At 37.9% G+C, this 23,657-nt stretch overlaps 1 protein-coding gene across 22 annotated transcripts in view; it reads right to left on the bottom strand.

The window, feature by feature from the left end:
• The window catches only part of CNOT4 (CCR4-NOT transcription complex subunit 4), a 152,811-nt gene extending 130,638 nt beyond the window's left edge, over nucleotides 1-22,173 (bottom strand). For 16 of the 22 annotated variants that reach the window (XM_086395433.1, XM_086395437.1, XM_086395442.1 and 13 more), the window contains exon 1: nucleotides 21,959-22,173. The gene's annotated coding sequence lies outside the window, so the exon portion shown is untranslated. Of the gene's footprint in view, nucleotides 1-21,116; nucleotides 21,810-21,958 lie in introns of those variants that run through there. The other 6 variants (XM_086395434.1, XM_086395440.1, XM_086395438.1 and 3 more) reach the window with 4 other exon arrangements.
• Nucleotides 22,174-23,657: the final 1,484 nt, after the last annotated feature.

The raw sequence follows: 23,657 nt of genomic DNA, 5'->3' as shown, positions 1-23,657 counted from the left end.
AAGGCTGGTTCAACACTGGAAAATCAATCACTGTAATCCACCAAATAAAAGGGCTAAAGAAGAAAAATTACATGATCATATCAATGGAAAGAAAAGCTTTTATCAAAATTCAAAATAAAAATTCTCAGTAAACTAGGAATAGAGGAGAACTTCCTAAATTTGGTTAAAAATAAATAAATAAAATCGATTAAAAAAAAACCCATGGATACCATCACAACTTAATGGCAAAAACTATGTTTCCCACATAAGCTCAAGTACAAGGCAAAGATGGCCAATCTCACCAATCTTTTTCAAGATTGGAAGTTCAGCAAACAAGGTTAAGAAAAGGAAATAAAGGCAAACAGATTGGAACAGAAGGAAAAAATCTGTCCTTGTTTGCAGATAACGTGACTTTTCATTTTGAAAATACTGGGTAATCTATAAAAAAAATGAACTAATAGAACTAATAAATTAGTTCTGCAAGGTCAAATGATAAAAGATTAACACATAAAAAGCAACCATAGTTCTATATACTGATAAACATATGAAAACCTAAGCTACAAACACAATGTCATTTAAAAATCACTCCAAACAAAATTAAATACTTTGGTATAAATCTAACAAAATGGGCAAGGTCTATATATTGAAAATTACAAAATGCTGATGAAAAAAATTTTAAAAAGACCTAAAGAACTAGAGACTCAGCATGTTCAGTGACTGGAAGACACAACACAGTGAAGAACAATACTCCATACATAATATATGTAATTGATATAGATGTAATTCTTAGCAAGTCACAGAAAGATTTTTTTTTACAGGTATAAATAAGCTTATTCTAAAATCTGTATGGCAGAAAAGTAAATAAAAAGTTATGGTGGTGCCTTAATAAAGGTATGCACAAGACTGCCTGAAAGAGAGCCAGCAAGGGCAGTCAGGAAAAGTGGCACCTGGTCATATCACTCAAGCCAAGATGTAAGGCGATGTAGGAAGGAGCTGAGACCGTGCTTCTTTTGCTCCTTCTTGATCTTTCAGTTGTAAGAATGCTCCTTCAGTTTGCCCATGGGAAGATAAGGAGCCAGCCTTCTTTCACCCCTACCGCATGCACTCCCATTCTGCCACTCCCCTGCAAGACTCATATCAGAATTCTGGTTAGATTAACCTCAATATTTACATTAGAGGTACAATGCAAATCCATCCATGGTTGAGCCGTTTGGCATATCCCAATAACTTTTCCTTTTTTTTTCCTTATAAAAAAAAAAAAAATAAAAAATAAAATAAAATCTGTATGGAAAGAAGATCCTACAAGACCTAAAACTTTAAGACCTAAAGAATCAAATTATATAGTAAGCCTGATATTGAGGCTTACTACATAGCTACATTACTCAAAACAGTGTAGTACTGATGGAGATAGACACATGGATGGATGGAATGGAACAGAAAACCCAGAAATAGGTCCACACAAATATGTCCAAGTAATTGTTGACAACAATATGCAAAGCAATTCAATAGGGGAAAGAGACTTTTCAACAGAAGGTGCTGGAACAAATGGACTAAAAAGAAAAAAAAAAAATCAACTGAAACCTCCTATCTTATACAAAAAGTAGCTCAAAGTGGATCATACACTAAATGTAAAATGAAAGACAATAAAATTTCTAGGAAAAAATTTAGAAAGAAATCTTCAAGACTCAGGACTAGGACTAGGACTAAGAGTTCTTAGACTTGTAGCAAAAAGCACAATACATAAAACAGATTTAACATATTGGCCCTCATCAAATTAGAAGTTTTTTCTATGAATGACCCTATGAAGATGAAAAGACAAGCTACATACTGGGAAAAAAAAATCTGCAAACCACGTACTTGACAAAGTACTCATATCTAGAATATATAAAGAACCCTCACAACTCAAGAGGAAAAATATCAAGTTGGAAAATGGGCAAAAGACATCAGACATTTCACCAAAGACGATATACAAATGACCAATAAGGACATGACAAGGGGTTCTACAACTTTAACCATAAGGAAGTGCAAATTAAAACTACAATGAAATATTACACATCTATTTGAATGACTATAATAAAAAATAGGGATAATACACACCCACTCTGATTAAAATGCAGAGAAACTGAATCACTCATACAACGCTTGCAGAAATGCAACATCATAGAGTAACTCTAGAAAATAGTCTTACAGCTTCTTCTAAAACTAAATATGCACTTATCTGATGATCAAGTAAGCATGCTCTTGGGAATTTATCCCCCAAAAATGAAAACTGTGTTTTCACAGTTTTCACAAGCAAAAATGTGTACACAAATGCTCAAAACAACTCAACTAGGAAAAGCAAAAAAACTACAAATAAGCCAAATAAGCAAACTGTGATATATCCACACCATTAAATATTACTCAGCAAATTAAAAAAGAACATATGATATACACAACATATATGGATTCAGAAATTATTCTTACAGATCAACCCAAATCTAAGTCTGCACAGCCAACAGACATCAGGCCTATCTTCAAAACTTAGGAAGAACCAAAAAGTTAAAGAGGGTATTCTAAGATCCAGAAAACTGACAAGTAGCGAAGTCTTTGTTTCAGTCTATCAAAGAGTATCAAAATTATCCATCCATTGAGCATCTAAGAATGTGCACTTTTATGAGCTCACTTTTCTACTTCCTTCCCACAATTCCTATTATCTCTATTTCTCTACTATTTTCTCCCAAGATACCCTTTCTCCCAATTTTCATTTTTAAACCTGTATTTTATCAATTCCAATCATTAAAAAAAAAAAAATTCAAACTTGTTGGCCAAATTTTTTTCTTATATACTTTCTTGCGAATATGCTTTTACATAAATTTTCAATATGTAGGTACCTACTATTCTCTAAGTAGGTAAGGATAATAAAATAGTTCTCCAGTAAATAATTTTCAAATGCCTAATAAAGCCATTTTTGTTAATACCTTGATGGTAACAACATATGATAGATTAATTTGAAATATATTTTGGAGCTCAGAAGTCAACATCTCACTTTAAAATATAAGCCACAGTTACCCAAATCATTTATTCACTTAAAAATTACCCAGATCTGAACTACACCACTTTTTAAAACACCACTGTTTAAAACAGCTACAAACTGTTTTAAACAGTTTAAGGCTTAACCATATAAAGGTATTCCCTGAACTCAATATGAATCCTTTTTTTCCCAAAGATCAGAAAAGGTAAGAGAAATAAAATAAAAAACTTAAACCCTCAAAGGACTGCAACATGGAGGGAGAAACAGTAGCAATGGTGCTAAGGTCCAAGTTTATGAAAGTTTATAAAACCTGTAACAGCAAACTAAGTCAGTGCATTTTTGCTTGTGTATTTATTTGTTTGCTGGGTTTTATGTTCAAGCAGACTTTCAATGTGAAATTTTCAATCCCTTTTCTTTTCTACCAGATACAAATTGCCTTTACTTTAAATTTTAAAATTTTACATTAGTAACATAATGATTTATAAAATATACTATTAGTAGTCCTAAATATTAAGTAGTAAATAAAAGATAAACTCTTATACTTTTTAAACTCCTCCAAAATTCTCCCAGGCAATATACAGAACGCATAAGATGCCTATATAGTACCATGAGAAGAAAAGACGGAAGTCAAAAGGTTAAAAAAAAAGGAAAAGAAAAAGACAACTCAGGGTTTCAGAAAGTGAATACTAATAAGCGTAACAACATAAAAATATTAAATTTGGGGGAAAAATCCTTTCATATTACATAACACCAAAATTATTTTTAGAGACTATATAATGGATTAAAATAATTGAAACTGTTAGAACAAACGAAAAAGTAAGATAAGACAACAATGTCAAAGAGAAATAAAATGCAAACCACATACGTAATTGTAAATTTTCTACTAGGCACACTGAGAAAAAGAATAGGTAATTTATCTAATCCAATATATCCAAAATATTATCAACTCAACATGTAATTATTAATTTACACTTAGCGCACAACTTAATTCAGACTAGCCACATTTCAAATGCTCAAAAGCCAACACATAGCTCATGGGTAACACAGTAAACAACACAACTCTGAAACAGCTTGAGAAAACAGGCGCATATATATATATCTTCAGACCAATCTCTTGGTACAAATCTATGGTCCTAAGTACTAAAATATGAAAAGATCTGATATCAGTAGTAACATACACACAATATCCCAACTTGTAATATGACTGCTGATCCCAGTATAAGAGAACATTCTGCAAGGGAATCAAAAGAAAACTGATTCAAGAACATCTGCTTCAGAGAACAGAAGTGAAAAGATAAAAGGAATGAACTATGAAGTTCTTTTTTCAACCAATCTCCAAGCGTCTCTACATGTTGCAATACAGTGTAACTCTTCTAGAAATCATGAGCATTATGACAAGTACATTCAGAATACCCAAAAAACATATCTTTCATTTTCCCCACCATTTTACACATGATTTCCCTATTTCTATCAATTACCCTTTTGCTGTCATGTTCAGTATCATTCTGTTGGAAACTTGATCAACAAAAGTAAAACCAACTCACATCACAGATGGCAGAATGGACTATCAAGATATCTGAAAGAAGAGTTTAGAGTATAAAATACTAATTCAAACAGAGCCAAATTTCTTAAGAAATACAATACATCCACGTGGAAGTAGGGAAAAACAGAGAAAGGGCAGGCGTAGAGGGAGGACACTGAGCCTGGCATGAGCTGGGGAGGAAGCAAGTGTTGCTAAAGGAGGTAGAGGCAGTAGTGAAATAACAACAGATTGCTGTTTTATTTGCCACACTGTGCGGCACGTGGGATTTAGTTCCCTGACAAGGGATCAAACCTGTGTCCTCCACATTGGGAGCATGGAATTGTAACCACAGGGCCACCAGGGAAGTCCCAATGGATCTCTAATTTAAAAGGGTGGTCCAGTCTTCCATTCAAAGTAACTTTCTGTAATAGTAACCAATCCATAACCTCTCTTCCCAATTTCCTCTGGTATATAGGTTGTCAGGTCTTTTGTGTGTAGGATGGAGGAGAGGAGGGTGAGTGAGGTGAAAAGCAGGCCATGAGCCATCCGTGACAACTTCCCCACCCACAAACATCGGTATAATCAAAGTCTACATTAAATATGCCTTCAAGGTTTAGTTAAGATAAGACAGACTAGAATAATCTCTCACTAACTCATGAATATAATGATTGACACCTAGGTAATGAATGTACACTAGGTAAGAAGGGAAGAAACAAAATCAAGGTGGGGGATGGGGAGGTGGTGGAACAGTGCAAAAGAAAACAGAAATCTGTGGACTGGAGGTCCTAATGACAATAAGATTGATGAGTTGGGGAGTGCCTGGAAGGAGTGAAAAGACATGGTGGTCAGAGAGGGGTTGCATGACTTGAAAATCATGGGAGGCAGGGCTCACATTATTGGTAATAACAAGGTATAAGATATGACCATGTGAAAGCCTTTGACTGTGTGGATCACAATAAACTGTGGAAAATTCTGAAAGAAATGGGAATACCAGACCACCTGACCTGCCTCTTGAGAAACCTATATGCAGGTCAGGAAGCAACAGTTAGAACTGGACATGGAACAACAGACTGGTTCCAAATAGGAAAAGGAGTACGTCAAGGCCGTATATTGTCACCCTGCTTATTTAACTTATATGCAGAGTACATCATGAGAAACGCTGCGCTGGAAGAAACACAAGCTGGAATCAAGATTGCCGGGAGAAGTATCAGTAACCTCAGATATGCAGATGACACCACCCTTAAGGCAGAAAGTGAAGAGGAACTCAAAAGCCTCTTGATGAAAGTGAAAGATGAGAGTGAAAAAGTTGGCTTAAAGCTCAACATTCAGAAAACTAAGATCATGGCATCTGGTCCCATCACTTCATGGAAAATAGATGGGGAAACAGTGGAAACAGTGGCTGACTTTATTTTTTTGAGCTCCAAAATCACTATAGATGGTGACTGCAGCCATGAAACTAAAAGACGCTTACTCCTTGGAAGGAAAGTTATGACCAACCTAGATAGCATATTCAAAAGCAGAGACATTACTTTGCCAACAAAGGTCCATCTAGTCAAGGCTATGGTTTTTCCAGTGGTCATGTATGGATGTGAGAGTTGGACTGTGAAGAAGGCTGAGCGCCGAAGAATTGATGCTTTTGAACTGTGGTGTTGGAGAAGACTCTTGAGAGTCCCTTGGACTGCAAGGAGATCCAACCAGTCCATTCTAAAGGAGATCAGCCCTGGGTGTTCTTTGGAAGGAATGATGCTAAAGCTGAAACTCCAGTACTTTGGCTACCTCATGCGAAGAGTTGACTCATTGGAAAAGACTCTGATTCTGGGAGGGATTGGGGGCAGGAGGAAAAGGGGACAGCAGAGGATAAGATAGATGGCTGGATGGCATCACCAACTCGATGGACGTGAGTTTGAGTGAACTCCAGGAGTTGGTGATGGACAGGGAGGCCTGGCGTGCTGTGATTCATGGGGTTGCAGAGTTGGACATGACTGAGCGACTGAACTGAACTCAACTGATGGGGACTTCCCTAGCTGTCCAGTGGTTAGGATTCCTCACTACCATTAAAGGGGGCAGAGGTTCAATCCTGAGCTAGGGAACTGGGATCCCACATGCCATGCAGCACAGCTAGAAAAAGAAAAAAAAGACACGACCATGAAGTGGTGGCTGAGATAGGGTGGAGAGCAAAATCATTAAAGAAGAATTTTAGAACTTAAGAGGTCAAAGTAATAGAAACAACACAAATGGTGTATACTGCAACTATCAAGAATTTTTAAACGGATAGTGTTATTATCAAGGATGACAGTATACTATGAGCTAAAAGTCAAGAAAAGATGAGTAGCTCAGAATGCAAGAAATGCCAGCAAACCTAAGGGTTTTTGGACAATATAAACCAGGTTCCCTTTTTAACTCCTAGTCAATGGAAGAGGTCATCATGGGAAATGTAATCTTAAATCTCAGTACATGAAACTCACCACTGACCCTTGATGATAGCATATAAAAATGAAATGAAAAATATTATAGCCAACACATACAAGGATGACAGTGTCTTCACAACAGTAGGAAGTGGAGAAGTGTTTGGGGGGGGGGTGGGAAACAAACAAGGATACAAGAAATTTTGCTGATGATGGAAAGGACTGAAAAGGTAAGAAACAGAACTTTGTCAGGATTCAAGTGTGAGACATGAACTGTCACTTGGGAGAATGGCAGTAACTGACATAAAAAGGGATAAAAGATATAATGAGATTTGGACTTCGGGCGAGCAGTGGTGTCAAGCCTGTGACTGCCAGAAAGGGAAATGAGGTGTCAGAAGCTCCCTGTCAATAGAACGTGAGAGTCTGAGGAAGCACTGCCCTTTGTCTCAGTGCAAAGGGCTTTTCCTTCCCCTAATGATGGCATAGGAGGAAACTGCAATGTATCCGGGAGGCTGTAGAGTTTTTAAAAATTAATAATATAAAGAGTCTAGAGAACAGTTCCTAAATTCTAATAAACACAAAAATTTAAGCTTTTATCAGCTAATCAAAAGTAAAATATAATTATTATAGGAAAAGAGAGGTGTCTTAACATTTTTCTTTCCTCAGCTTGATGGGTTTTCCAAGTGATTTCCAGGTAAACCAGTACCAAAATGGACTCAGAAAACCCACTTGAGAAGAGGAAGTGGATCTGAGAAGATCAACTTCTATATAGTATGCATCAATCTCAGAAAATTGGCTTTTCCTCCAAAATTGTATCCCCAGCACCACTTAAATTGCTTTCCCCACCCACCTCGCTTCAATGGTGAAATACTGTACTCATTCAACGAGCATATACTGAGCACCTGCTATGTACCAAATATTATTCCCAGAACCTGGGTCTATCAAGGAACAAACATCCCCATCCTAGTAGATGGAGATTGACAACAACCCGTATATACAATAAGTAAGTGGATTATACAATATGTTTGATGGTGCTAGTGGTAAGAACCTGCCTACCAATACAGGAGATATCAAGAGCAACAGGTTCAATCCCTGGGTTGGGACAATCCCCTGGAGGAGGGCATGGCAGCCCACTCCAGTGTCCTTGCTTAAGAGAATCCCATGGACAGAGGAGCCTGGCGGGCTACAATTCACAGGTTCACAAAGAGTCGGACACAACTGAAGTGACAACTTATTTTTTTTAAGTAAAACAATGCAAATACTAGGGGAGAGAGGCTTGAATGTTAACTGTAAATAAACAGGGCAGGCCTAATGAAAAGTACACTACGTGAACAAAGGTCTGAGGGAGTGGAGACAGCTATACAGTAACTGCAAAACTGCTCTCCAGGCAGAGGGACAGTCAGAGCAAAGGTTCTAACTAAGGCTTTTCTATTCAGTTCTTACCACTACTTGGCAACGATTTTATTAATCTTTTTTTCTATTTCTTATCTTCTGTTGTCCAATCCTACTCTTTACCCTCACTTCAGCAGTGGATGGTAATAACAGGTAATATTTATCAAATATTTACTACATACCAAGCATTTTTTAAGCATTTTAAAAAGATTAACAGATCTAAGATATAATATAGATCTATAAACATACCAGATCTATGACCTAGATCTCCATCATTTACAAGGAAGAAAACAGATGCACAAGAAGATTAAACAACTTTCCTCAAGACTACAGAGTTATTTAGCAAGTGGCAGAGCCCTGAAGCAGCATGTATAATAAGTCTTCTATACTGTGAAATTTAAGAACATTCAGCATAAAGACTGCCTCGTTTTCTCATTTCTAATAAACAGAATCTCTCATATTACATACTCAATAATTATGAAAGCTATTATAATGTTTTACTGACATTTTTTACAGTCATTCCTTACTACTGAACAGTCTTTACCTACAGTCTCTACTTACCATTTCCCTTAGCTCCCCTCAATCTGATTCACATTCCCAGACTAATGAAACTGCTCTAATGTGATTAGTGACCATCCCACCACAAGCCAAAGAGCTTTCTCTGGTCTCATTCTCCTGGAATGTTGCACTGAATTGTGTCAATTCCTTCTTTCCTCCTGAAGTCAAAGTGATATCATACTGGATCTTCCTATCCCTGTGACTTGTGCCCTAGGAAATTCTTCGTTTGTTTTCTGAGACATACTTTTTCACCTTCTTTTTACTTCTCCAGTTGTTCGGTTAATAATACCTTTTTTTTTTTTTTTTACTTCTACCCCTTTAAAGGTAGGGATCCCAAAAGCTTACTTTCCTTTATACTTGTCTGTTATCTCAGTCCCCCTCAAGGTCATTCATCCAATAAACATTTATCAAGCATCTTATTATCTACCAGGCACTGTTTGAGTCACTCTGGATACATCAATGAACAGAATAAACAAATAATATCTTATCCACATAAAATCAAGTATCTATGCTACCACAGATACTCAAAACCATCTTCCCCTAAATACTATGGTTTTTCTAGTAGTAATGTATGGATGTGAGAGTTGGACCATAAAGAAAGCTGAACGCCAAAGAATTGATGCTTCTGAACTATGGTGTTGGAGAAGACTCTTGAGAGTCCCTTGGAAACCAAGGAGATCAAACCAGTCAATCCTAAACAAAATCAATCCTGAATATTCACTGGAAGGGCTGAATATTCACTGAAGCGGAAGCTCCAATACTCTGGTCACCTGATGTGAAGACCCGACTCATTGGAAAAGACCCTGACGCTGGGAAAGATTGAAGCAGGAGGAGAAGGGGAAGACATAGGATGAGATGGTAGGATGGCATCACCGACTCAAGTTTGAGCAAGCTCCAGGAGTTGGTGATGGACAGGGAGGCCTGGCATGCTGCAGTCCATGGGGTCGCAAAGAGTTGGACACGAATGAGCGACTGAACTGAACTGAAACACTATTTTAAACACATCTCTCCCCAACTTAAAAAAACGAATTTGAAGTGACTGCAATGATTCCCCTCTTACCAATCACATCTAAATTTCTCTGTCTTTATTTAAAACACTCATAATTATTTTCTATTACACCTATCCAAATTCACTTTCTATTATTCCTTGATTCAAAAGAATGCTAGGTAGGTCAGTACTTGGATTACCCGCTAAAACACTTTACTTGTATTTCTAGTTGGTCAAATAACTACTGAAAACGTATGTCCACTACCTAGACACAAAAAAGTATACTGAATAAAAAGTCTACAGAAACAGATTTTTTTTTAAATCCTTTCAAATGTGTAAAAACAGCAAACACTTCTACAGGGCTAACTACATGTCAAGGGTTTCCCAGGTGGCGCTAGTGGTAAAGAATCCTGCTGCCAATGCAGGAGACACAAGAGACACAGGTTTAATCCCTGGGTTGGGAAATGGCAACCCACTCCAGTATTCTTGCCTGGGAAATCTCACGGACAGAGGAGCCCAGAGGGCTACAGTCCATGGGGCTGCAAAAAGTCAGACACAACTCAGCACACATACAAGACAAGACTATATGCCAAACACTATTCCACACATTTTATAGACATTAAATCATTTATTCCACACAACAATCTTAATGGCAGCATCCTACAAATGAGCAAACTAAGGCCCTGATAGGATAAAGTCACTTGCCCTGGGTCTGACAAGAAGAATGTGGTAAAGTCAAGATTCACGTTCAGGCAACCTGGTTCCATACTAAACTGCATAATACTCGCAGCAGAAGCAATAAATAAAAATAGGAATTCAAAGGGCTGGCAATGAAATCTAGAGGCCAATGAAAACTATGTTCAACTGTATTAAAAAAAAATCATTTAACTCCTTTACTCTAAGAGCAATATTGCTTTTAATATAATGCCAAGTTTTAAAGATTGTAGAATTTAGTAGTACATTATAAAAAGCACAATCTGTAAACACAAACACATCATATGTTATTCAAAGTTCTCCAAAGCTGCTGAAAATATTTGCTAGGCATGACAAAATAATTTTTATATATTTATATATACATATAGGGTACCATTCAGGTATGACCTAAATCAAATCCCTTATGATTATACAGTGGAAGGGAGAAATAGATTTAAGGGACTAGATCTGATAGAGTACCTGATAAACTATGGACAGAGGTTCGTGACATTGTACAGGAGACAGGGATCAAGACCATCCCCATGGAAAAGAAATGCAAAAAAGCAAAATGGCTGTCTGAGGAGGCCTTAAAAATAGCTGTGAAAAGAAGAGAAAAGCAGAGGAGAAAAGGAAAGATATAAGCAACTGAATGCAGAGTTCCAAAGAACAGCAAAGAGAGATAAGAAAGCCTTCCTCAGCAATCAATGCAAAGAAATAGAGGAAAACAACAGAATAGGAAAGACTAGAGATCTCTTCAAGAAAATTAGAGATACCAAGGGAACATTTCATGCAAAGATGGGCTTGATAAAGGACAGAAATGGTATGGACCTAACAGAAGCAGAAGATATCAAGAAGTGGCAAGAATACACAGAACTGTACAAAAAAGAGCTTCACGACCTAGATAATCATGATGGTGTAATCACTCACCTAGAGCCAGACATCCTGGAATGTGAAGTTAAGTGGGCCTTAGAAAGCATCACTACGAACAAAGCTGGTGGAAGTGATGGAATTCCAGTTGAGCTGGAAGTGATGGAATTCCAGTTGAGCTATTCCAAATCCTGAAAGATGATGCTGTGAAAGTGCTGCACTCAATATGCCAGCAAATTTGGAAAACTCAGCAGTGGCCACAGGACTGGAAAAGGTCAGTTTTCATTCCAATCCCAAAGAAAGGCAATGCCAAAGAATGCTCAAACTACCGCACAATTGCACTCATCTCACACGCTAGTAAAGTAATGCTCAAAATTCTCCAAGCCAGGCTTCAGCAATACATGAACCATGAACTTCCAGATGTTCAAGCTGGATTTAGAAAAGGCAGAGGAACCAGAGATCAAATTGCCAACATCAACTGGATCATCAAAAAAGCAAGAGAGTTCCAGAGAAAAAAAATCTGTTTCTGCTTTATTGACTATGCCAAAGCCTGTGACTGTGTAGATCACAATAAACTGTGGAAAATTCTGAAAGAGATGGGAATACCAGTGACCACCTGACCTGCCTCTTGAGAAACCTATATGCAGGTCAGGAAGCAATAGTTAGAAGTAGACATGGAACAACAGACTGGTTCCAAATAGAAAAAGGAATACATCAAGGCTGTATACTGTCACCCTGCTTATTTAACTTATATGCAGAATACATCATGAGAAACACTGGGCTGGAAGAAGCACAAGCTGGAATCAAGATTGACAGGAGAAATATCAATAACCTCAGATATGCAGATGACACCACCCTTATGGCAGAAAGTGAAGAGGAAGTAAAAGCCTCTTGAAGAAAGTGAAAGAGGAGAGTGAAAAAGTTGGCTTAAAGCTCAACATTCAGAAAACTAAGATCATAGCATCTGCTTCCATCACTTCATGGGAAATAGATGGGGAAATAGTGGAAACAGTGGCTGACTTTATTTTTTTGAGCTCCAAAATCACTGCAGATGGTGACTGCAGCCATGAAACTAAAAGACGCTTACTCCTTGGAAGGCAAGTTATGACCAACCTAGACAGCATATTCAAAAGCAGAGACATTACTTTGCCAGCAAATGTCCGTCTAGTCAAGGCTATGGTTTTTCCAGTGGTCATGTATGGATGTGAGAGTTGGGCTGTGAAGATAGCTGAGTGCCTAAGAATTGATGCTTTTGAACTGTGGTGTTGGAGAAGACTCTTGAGAGTCCCTTGGACTGCAAGGAGGTCCAACCAGTTCATCCTAAAGGAGATCAGTCCTGTGTGTTCATTGGAAGGACTGATGCTAAAGCTGAAACTCCAGTACTTTGGCCACCTCATGCAAAGAGCTGACTCATTGGAAAAGACTCTGATATTGGGAGGGATTGGGGCAGGAGGAGAAGGGGATGACAGAGAATGAGATGGCTGGATGGCATCACCAACTCGATGGACATGAGTTTGAGTAAACTCCGGGAGTTGATGATGGACAGGGAGGCCTGGTATGCTGCGATTCATGGGGTCGTGAAGAGTTGGACAGGACTGAGCAACTGAACTGAACTGATAGGGACACATGACTAACAAATGGTATTTTGTTAGCATGGCTATTAAAGTATTTTATTGTCATACTTGTTTTCATTAGGATCAAACAGATTAGAATACAGTGCAGGGAAGGTAACTACCTTAAACAAACAAAGACCACTAGCTTTACTTTCTAGAAGCAAAACTCACATTTATACTAGGTCTAGTATAACAAAAAAGATTTTAATAGAAGCAAGACATTCCTAAAGAAGTACCACTAAGCACCTAACTTATATCCATACCCTGCAACATATCACCAACTCTATGGCCAAAGCACATTTTACAATATTTCTAAGGATTCATTTAGGAAATTTATGAAGCTATTTTATAACTAATTACATACAATTAAAAATGAAAGGAAGAGGTTCTTGTATAAAATAATCCTAGAATAATCTTATGCCAACTTAGGAACAGATGAGGAGTATCATACATATCACTTTCTCCTCTTTCCCATTTCCCCCTTCTTCCTGGCAGATTAAAGACACAATTGTCAGGTTCTGAGCTAGAGAGATTAAAATGCCGAAGCCTGGAGAAGGAAGCTAATCTGACTTAGAAAAGGCTAAAGTTTGTAGCCTTCCCAACTAGTACCCTAACTTAGAAAACCTAAAGTACGTAGCCAAAGGCAGCAAGGGAGCCAGTACCATCAATGCCTGAGGCAAAAATGCACTGTGGCCGTTATTAGAATTTGAAGACTTTCGTTGTATTTTCTGCCTATCTTCCCTTTTCCTAGGTTTGCAATGCACCTGCCCTCGTAGCAACTCAAGACACTCCCAAAGCCACTCACACAAAAAGGGCCCTTTTCCAAGATTTATATGAATAAAGCTATGCAAAATACTAATAATTTGACATTAATTCAAGTTGTTAAAATCTGGGAGAGCCTTTTGGAGAATGGAACCATTTGCTCCCCTCCCTATCAACCCCTCGGGGCTTCCCTGGTAACTCAGCTGGTAAAGAATCCGCCTGCAAGGCAGGAGACCCCCATTGGATTTCTGGGTCGGGAAGATCACCTGGAGAAGGGACAGACCACCGACTCGAGTATTCCTTTCCCTGGTGGCTCAGCTGGTAAAGAATCTACCTGCAGCACGGGAGACCTGGGTTTGAAAGATCCCCTGGAGAAGGGAACAACTACCCACTCCAGTATTCTGGCCTGGAGAATTCCATGGACTATATAGTCCATGGGTCACAAAGAGTTGGACACAACTGAGTGACTTTCACTTCACTACCACCCCTTCATCGTGGCTCCATACTCAAGGCATTAAATTAAAAGTTCCTGGAGGAAAAGAATAGATTGGTAGCCACCACTGAAAATATTCTCAAATACTAAGGCTCTCCTATACTGCATATTTGATAATTTACTTCCTTTCCATGTACACTGGGAATGAGAAAGAAGCATAATCCTCAAGATTCTTCTGCACAAAGGCGATCTCAATTCAATCTTAAATCCAAAATTAAAATATGAAAGGCTCTGTTAAAATATACCAAAGGAGAAAGCAACAGCTTTTATTCTAGTGACCATATTAGACAGCACACATAACCCGCTAAATAAAGAAGGGGAAAAATGTCAGAAATAGCTCTGTCACATTACCAGGATTAAGGAGGTACAGAATGGAAGGAACATCAATGAAAAACACATATTTCCCAACAAAGCACTATATTATGTTATTATCTTTATTCTTATTATAATTTCCCAAAATATTCATGGCATTATGGTAGATCTTTTATATTAATAATAGGAAAGAAAATGATTGATAAGTCATTTTGAAGCTGTAAGCACCCCAAGCTTGACATATTTTCAGACTCAATTGTGATAATTCTTGAGATCTACATGCTAAATGTTGTAAAAAGGGACTAAGTGTCATATTGAGGGAATCAGAAAGAGAAGAAATGAAAACCATCTACTATTTACAAAGCCAGAACAAGAAATCTACTTTTCCCCCGTTGCTTTAAGATACAAAATGAAATTTTCCTTCACAAAACAAAGCAAGCATGCTCTCCAGAAATACACAATAGATGAAGAAAGTTGGTTTAATGAAGAGTAAACAAACCAAAACAAAGAATAACTTCCAGGGTCTCAAAACTTAAAAAAAAAATTCCAAATAAGCCTGTTGTTTAACCAGATATGTTTAGAATACCTCTGCAAAACAAAGTATAATCAAAATAAATCAAAGAATAAACTTTCACTTAATAATGGCCCTACATTCTTCTTTGGCCTGCTGACCTATCCTTATTCATCCTTACAGGAGCTTGGGGTTGACAATATTAGTGTCTATTCATCAGAATTTTATGCCATTCCTTCTGCTTTCATCAGGTCACTATTAAACTTTAAAGACACCCAATAATATATACTGGTTACAAGCTGTTCAAACATACATTTCCTAGTAATCCTGAACTCATACACATTTAAGCAGATAAGGCATCAATTACTATTTTACAGATGAAATATGTTCCATCTCATCATCATGCAATAAAGATTTTATTTTCTAAACTCTTATTTCTCAGTGAACACATAACTAAAATTATTTGAAAACACTGGTGGTTATTTTCTGCTGAAATTTTTTGAGATTGTTATTTTGAGAAATCATGCCATCACTTCCTTTCCAAAAGCTGGGCTTGGATAACAAACTGCAGTTTACTATCAAAGACAAAGAGACTACATTTCTTCAGTTCTCTACTCTCCAAAACCTTGTTGTCATTTCTGGATGTAAAGGACTGAAGAGAAGATGGAATCTATGAGATGTCACACCAACATCTCTCAGATGGTGCCTTACCTCCATAGTCTACTCATTAATTTTTCTCACTCAACTGTCCACCCCACAATACACTGCACACTACTGAAGGAGGGATCTTTCTAGAAAGTACTTTCACTATGTCATCTCCTGCCCCAACCAACCTACTGGCTCCTTACTATTTAGCACATCAGATTCAACCTGACACTGAATACACCTCATAATCTAGCCTGACTCTAGCATACTAATTTCTCTGACACCATTCTCAGAAATTAGCACCTTATTCCACTGAGATCAGACTCCTCTCTCTCTCACATCATGCTGGTCCCCTTCAACGTGTCTGCTCCTGCTTCCATGCTCCACACGGAATGTATGGAATGTTCTCCTTCTGAAGACGCTCTGCCTATACAGACAGTACATATTCTTTATTCAAGTCCTACTTTCTCAAGAAGCCCTACTTCTAAATATCTCTACACTAACATACTGGACTCAGACCTATGAATCAAAGCATTAGATCTATTATGTTTTGGTTAGCGCTAGTTAATAATTATGGAAGTACACCCAACCAGATAATAAACTCTTAGAAGAGGCTGAACCGTTTCCCAAGAAGCACATCTGTAATAAATACTTAAAGGCTATTTGACAGATTGACTGAATAATCTTGCTTAAAAAAAAAAACAAGGATTTTTATGTCAAAAGATTTTTAGCTCATATGAAATAATTGTGAAGATGAGGATTTGCTTCAAAATAATCCAGGTCAAAGAGTAGGGGGACAAGGAATAAACTAAGTGAAGGTACCAGGTGAACTCAGGTTGACTACGAGTTGATCTTTGAAGTTGACACAGACATTTCTGTCTGTGTCAGAGACTTCTGTCTACTTCTGTTTAAATTTTCCACAATAAGTTTTTTAATTTTTAATACTAATAAGTCTATAGTTGATTTTAAATGACAAAACCAAGGCATAGAATACCACTTTTCTTTACCCAACAAATACCCAGGTCCCTATTTAAAGTAAGAAAAAAATTCTGGAAAGATCTAACTTGGCAGGGAACTTGTATGATTCTAATTCTCAACTAAGAATTAATTTAAAAATTAAAGAAAAAAAAATCTAAATGGAAGGATAATCATCAAAAGAAAAATTAATCTACTACCAAAAGCAATACTGTTTATATTTCAAATTCTCATTCAATTACAGCATTCACAAAAGGACCCACCCAAACAACAGCTGAAAATCAGCTGTTTTAAAAAAAAAAAGCAAAATACAAAAGGAAAAAAAAAAAAAGGCTGCTACAATCAACATTCAATAAGCCAAATCAGTCAACGCTACTTCAAGAAATTTACAATCTGAAGACACTATTGCTCTTAACAGAGACTGACTTAGTAGAGTATTAAATAATCAGAAAAATGAGCACTTCCTCTTTATTCTGAGAACTGAAAATTATGTTTAAGAAATTTCAGATATTTGCCTTAATGCATCTGTTTGCTACTACTAAGGAATGCTCCACCCCTTTGGTAGTTCAGTCTACAGCTACTTATCAAAATTCAACCACCATTTCTCTACATCATCATTAACTAACTCTTTTTAAAAGCAGTAATACAAACACCTACTATCTTTAAATGTTGACATTTTATTCTAATTACACTGCTTCTTTGCCTTAACTTTTTTTTCTCCCAACTAGTTTTAGGCATATATACACACTAATCTGATTATTTTGATTTCCCCTTCTCCACAATTTCTCTAAATATTCAAGAGGGTAGGTTTTAGATACCATAACTAAAAACCCAGTGACTGTGAACAGATATCTCATATACCCTAATGCTGGGAAAGATTGAGGGCAGGAGGAGAGGGGCGGGACAGAGGATGAGATGGCTGGATGGCGTCACTGACTCAATGGACATGAGTTTAAGGAAACTCCAGGAGATGGTGAAGGACAGGGAAGCCTGGTGTGCTGCAGTCCATGGGTTGCAAAGTCTGACACGATTGAGCAACTGAACAACAAATAAACAGCAAGCTTTATCCTAATAGCAATACATCATCTGTCCATCACCCAATACAATTAAAGCTTAAAACAAGACAACTTTCTTATATAAACAGAGTTTAGAAAGAATGAAACCATACTCACAAATAAACTTCTTAGAAGAAAAATAAACATATTCAAATTGCCTTGTACTTGCCCTATCTTTAAAGTTTCATTTTCCTAGCAAGTAAAGGTAATGATCTTCTTTTTAGTAGCATGTAATTTCCCTCTTCCAGTAAAAGAAAAACTGCTAGATAGGAAAGCTAATCTAAGGGGCCAAAAGAATGTTGAAATTTTCTCTTCTATAAACTACTTTCTCATTAAAAAAATACAAGAATCATGCTATGAAAAAGAAATGAGACAAAACCTATTGAATTAATATTATTACACCTGAAAAAGTTGACATTTACCACACAATCTTTTCTAATAAAGAAGACCACATAAATATCAAAAACATTTTCATAAAACCACTAAATATAGGATTAAAGGTCCCACTTATCTTTTTTCATCACATCACTGAGTAAATAATGCCCATCTTTATCATTTGTATACTCTTGACTTTTGAGAAAAAACATTACTTTTTAAAATATCATGGGTATTACCACAAAGAATGGGCCATTTGCACATTTTTCCTAATATCTGAGTTAAACACAAATTTTTTTTAATCTCAAAATGTGTTAACAAATTTTATCCAATACATGCTACTCCAGTGGGATGAAAACCATTTACAAGTTTCACTTAGATTAAGAAATCCTTTGAGAAAAGTATGTAGTACATTCTAGTTATACTATTTCTAGAGCACCAAAAATCTCTATAACCTATTTCCCTACTGTTTTTCTTTAGAACCAGCTGAGATGAATGTAACTTCCTTCACAAAAAGTCAGAAGACAGTAGTATATCTAATGACAAAAAACTAACTGAATTTTCAGCAAATGTTTAAGTTTTCACAAATTAAAACTTTCTACTTCACTTGAATGGTATATAAAAATAGTAACACTGAGTTGAAACAGATTCAATCAAGTGCTATTTGCAGGCACCAAAAAGAAAAAAAAATGTTTTAATCAACAGTGTGGCTTAACCTTAAGACAGGAGTAGTGAAGGAGAGAAAGGGAAGATTTCTAAAATCATAGTGCTTAAACTGAGAAGGTATTTTTTCATTAACTTAATATATATATATAAAACATCATCTTAAAAATAAAACTCCCCTAATGCAAGATGCTCATCCTTAAGCAATGCTCTCTTTCTTTTACAAAGTAATAAACTGCAAGTTATCAGTAGTGCTCCATTCAGACTGAAGTTGAAGGGCATTACAAAACAATTTTTCTGCACTTTGCCATGTGGTTATAGTCTTATCCCTCATAAAAGGTTTGTCTACAGAACTTTATATAAACAAATTTTATAACAAGTTTACCTTAAGTAATTCACATTCAAAAACCCTCCTTTAGAAATAATCTATTAATTGAAGAATTCAACTACTGAACCCAGCAGAAAGTATTTCAAACTATCTCCCCCTCCCCACAAAAAACCCATAAAATTAGGAAGCTGCAATAAACCATACAAAAATATTTTGAAATCTCAGCTCTCTATTTCCTATCAAAATATCAAAGCACTTATCTTCTTCAGATGTGTTAAAGATCCCAAAGTGAATTCATTTTGACTTCACAGTGCTGAAAATAAGAATTTGATGACTGCAGGTAAAAAAAGTATAGAGTGGAGAAAACTACTTGAGAACATTTTTTATTGAAGCAAAATAGCTTTACAAAAGAAAAGATATATTAAAATCATTTACCTTCTTCTGCCAGACTGTCCTCTCCTAGAATACACAGCTTACAATTCAGCAAAGCATGACTGCCAAAGGTTTCTAAACCCATTCAGATTGTTCATAGTAGAAAGCTTCTCCACCAGTGTATTACAAAGAAAAATGAAATGTATTTTTTGCTTAGAGTTGAAGATCAATTGTATTAAATATTTTCCTACTAATATAAACTAAAAGTAATACTTGTAAAAAAAAAAAAAAAAGCTCAGGTTATAACTCAACCCAAGGTTTGCTACATGAATTGCTTCTAAATCTCAAAAGAGTAGGGATTAATTCAGTTTCCCCAAATTGTGGCTTAACTGGCTGAAAGGAAAAACAAAGCTTTATAAGTATCTTTTCCTAACCTTGGTTTACATTTGATGAAACAGACCATTTATCACAATCAAGTGAATGTAATGTCAAATATAAGATTCCTCAAGTACTACAGATAAAATCTGTAAAAATCACAATTAATGCAGTAATCTCCAAAAGTGATTTAAAGGCCAGCTGTATGTATTTATATTTACATTTGAGGTATTATTACTTTTGCAAGTAAGAGGTATATTGCTGCATGAGATTGCTACTATGACTTTTAACATTTTTATATATATCTTATGAATACAATGTATTATTCATGTTTAAATTTGAGATGTATGTATCTAATCTACATAATCCTGTCTGTTTTTCTGGTAATTCTTTACTTTACAGTAGTCTGATTATAGCAAAAGCTCCTTCTTCACTTTATGCCATTACTCAGGACATTTTAATTTTGCTTTCACCAAAACAGACATCATAAGCCACCCTTGGCTTCTAGCTTTCTGTTTCTTAATGTAAACAATAATGACAGTGAATGTTACCAAATGCATTTATGTGCACAGCTTTGTCATTTCTTTTCCCAGCCCCCTTCTTTCCTATGAAAAAAAATGAGGGATTTCGTTCTAGAAAAAAACCGATTTTTCTTTTGCTTATATACCTAATGGTTTTCAAAAGAAGATAATGTATTCTGATACCTACCATTCTAGAAATGTTAAAAGAAAGAACTTACCAAATCCAAAAATATTAAGTCAATCTGGTATTAGCCAGAGAGGAAATTTCCACTCAAACTATAAATAAAATGTCATCAATTAAGCTGAACATCAGTAACACTGAGTCAATAATCAATTCTCAATTTGGAAGGAATCCCTAACCCACATATAACCTGCATATAATCAAAATACCACTTATATTTGCTCGTGAAGCTCACAGATGAATTTGATTGTGTGTCAGATTTATCTTATTTTTAAACGCCTAGGCTAATATTTGTTGGTATCATCAAAGCCCATACTAAGTGTCCTGGGGAGATGCAATTCAGAAGAACGTTTGGTAGCATGGAGAAACCGGTCCAAAATGAAAAAAGAAAAACAAAACAAAACCACGTCCCAACAGAGCAAATACTCCACAAATTGATTACTGGGAGCAAAACGAAGACGCTCCTCTCCGGAGTAGCCTTGATAAACGATCTTCACTCAAAATGTTTAATAGTATCCTACCTCACTTCATTCACTTCCCAACTTCCTTGACTTTTCAGGGGCCAACACGGGGCGTCCCTTTCTTTCTTTCTTTCTTTTTTTTTTTCTGGAAGAGTATGCTGAAAGAATCAGTTAGGAAAGAGGGAAGGAAAGGACAATACCCAAGAAAGCTGTGAAACAGGTGGGTTAGAACGAGCAGCGGCACAATCGAGATAGTTAAGGGGCAGCTTTTAAATGACAGATGTGGTTAAAGGAAAGACAGCAAATCGGAAGCTCCAGGGTAGCAAGACAGGCTGAGGGGCTGACTGCAAGCAACAGAGGGGGGCAAAGGCTAACTCCAGAGTGGTAACAAAAAAAAAAAAACCAAGCAGCAGGACGAGTGGGCAACGAGCAGTAGGATTAATGAGCAGCAGCAGCGGCACCGGTCAGAGTGGGAGTGATGGCTTTGGTCCTGGGAGACGGGGTCCACTGGGAAAGGACGTCAGAGAGGGGCAAGGGGGCTGGAAAAACAAGGAGTCCTGAGACTTAAGATTGCTGCTCCTACAAAAATGTAGAGGAAAGCGCTGAAGACGAGCAGCCGCCTCAGCTGCCCAATTGAAGAGATTTTCGAAGCAGCCGGCGCTCGCCGCCGCGCTGCCTTCTGCCCCGCTCCCTTTTCCTGGTGGTAACTGCTGTGGCGTAGAGGGGAGAGGGAGGAAGAGGAGGAGGAGGAAGATCGAGAAGGAGGAGGGTGAAGATGAGGCGGGGGGGGGGGGGGTGGGGAGAAAGGGGGGTGCGGCCTGCACAGTCCCAGCGAAGCCTCCGCTCTCTCGTAGCCGGTCAGCCCTGGGTTTCCCCTAAAGCCCAGCCCCGCATAGACTCACCCGCCTGCCTTGCCTCGCTTTTCCCTTAGCCGACTCCACGCGCTGCCGCGTCCTCACGAGAGACCACTGAACGAGTGTCGGGGAAAAAAACTCTTCAGAACCGGGTCTGATTGCTTCAGCGAGTCCGACCTTTACGGCTGAGAGAGAGACTCTCAGCTTTCGGTGGGTTCCACAGCCAGACGGGCCACCATCTTACATTAGGGTAAGACTCCTCCGGCCTCCCGTGCGCAGGCGCACGCCGATCCGGCCGGGAGGGGCGGGGGAGGGGCGGGAGGAGCGGCGGGTGGCCGCTCCCGCAGCACCCTGGGAGTTGTAGTTCTGGGAGGGCAACCGCCCAGCTGCAAGCCGGGAGTTGAAGTTCTCACTCGGAGGGTGGCTGGCATCGCCTGCCTCACGTGGCTGCTACACTATTGCCTTTTTTTCGTGTTTTGCTTCCTTCTCGGCCCTCGTGTGTGCTGCTCCGCTGTCATTTGGTCGGCGGCCTACGTTAGCGGTTCCGTTTCCTCAGTGTTTGCTCAAATATGGGAAACCAAAACTCGGGGCGGGCATAACCAATTTGAGGGGAGCCGAGAACGTCTTTTCTCTGCTCCGCCCACTATAGGTATCAGAGAGGGCGGGGTAGAGGCAGATGCGGGGGTAGGAGGAGCGCGGGATTTGATCTAGGGTGGGAATGAGATACTGAATTAGCGTTCGTTTTTCGAAAAGTGAGAGTTATCTCGTTTCCCCTGTTTGCGCTTTTTGGAGCCACCACCCTTCTTCCCATCCTCACCATTAATCTCCACTGAAGAGGTAATCCTAAATTGTCCTGTACAGAAGTACAAGAGAACGGCAGACCCACTCACTTACAAAAATGTGTTTCTGATGAGGTCAATTTGAGAACATTATGCGGACTTTGCATATTAGTGTTAGTTCGGTTTCCAGCCTGCACAGCTCTGCGCGCGGAGTTCACAAACCCTTCACACATCAGTACATGCCAAGGAATATAAGAATGCACTCGCAATTTCTACGAGCGCTGAGGAATCCTCAATCTCAAAAATCAGTCAATTTACTGGTCCCGCCCACAGTCCTCCTAGAATTCTGGTGGAAGTGGCGCTCCACGCAGTCGTTTCTGCTTATTGCGTGTATTCCTCACCCATTCATACAACGGATACTCATGGGCTCCTCCTGTGTGCCCGGCACTGTTCTATACATGGGGAGGCGACGGTGAGCAAAATAGATAGCATTCTCCGTTTCTATTCTAGGAATTCCTGTATCTATTCCAGTGTGTGTGTTAGGGTGAGAGAAAAGGGAGAGGAAGCAACGTATGATTAAAATGCATAGTGCATTGTAACTGATGAAAAAAAACAGAAGGGGAATAGGGAGAGGTTGCAGTTTTAAATCTGTGAACCTAAGCCCGTAGTGAGCAGCTTTTTCATTTTTCAAAAATACATTAGTTATTTGTGTTTCAGTTTCTTCACTGTCAAGCCTAGACACAATTATTTGGTGAATACCTAAAATATGTAATAAACTCACAATTTCCCCAAAATTTGAAATTGTAGAATCATGAGATTATTATCTAGCAAGCAAAATTGGGAAAATCATTTGGCTTCACCACCTTTAGGTAATAACGTTCAGTAGAGGAGGCGTGTTTTTTTTTTAATGTGTGTTTGTTTTTTTAATCACCAATTATATGGTGAAATATAAGCCAAGTAATGCAAAG

This window comes from Bos grunniens, chromosome 4 (assembly GCF_055505025.1).
Source record: "Bos grunniens cultivar Pamir isolate PY7600 chromosome 4, Bosgru_T2T1.0, whole genome shotgun sequence".
NCBI lineage: Eukaryota > Metazoa > Chordata > Mammalia > Artiodactyla > Bovidae > Bos > Bos grunniens.
Note: the sequence above shows the minus strand (reverse complement) of the source record. Positions and strands in the feature narration are given on the sequence as shown.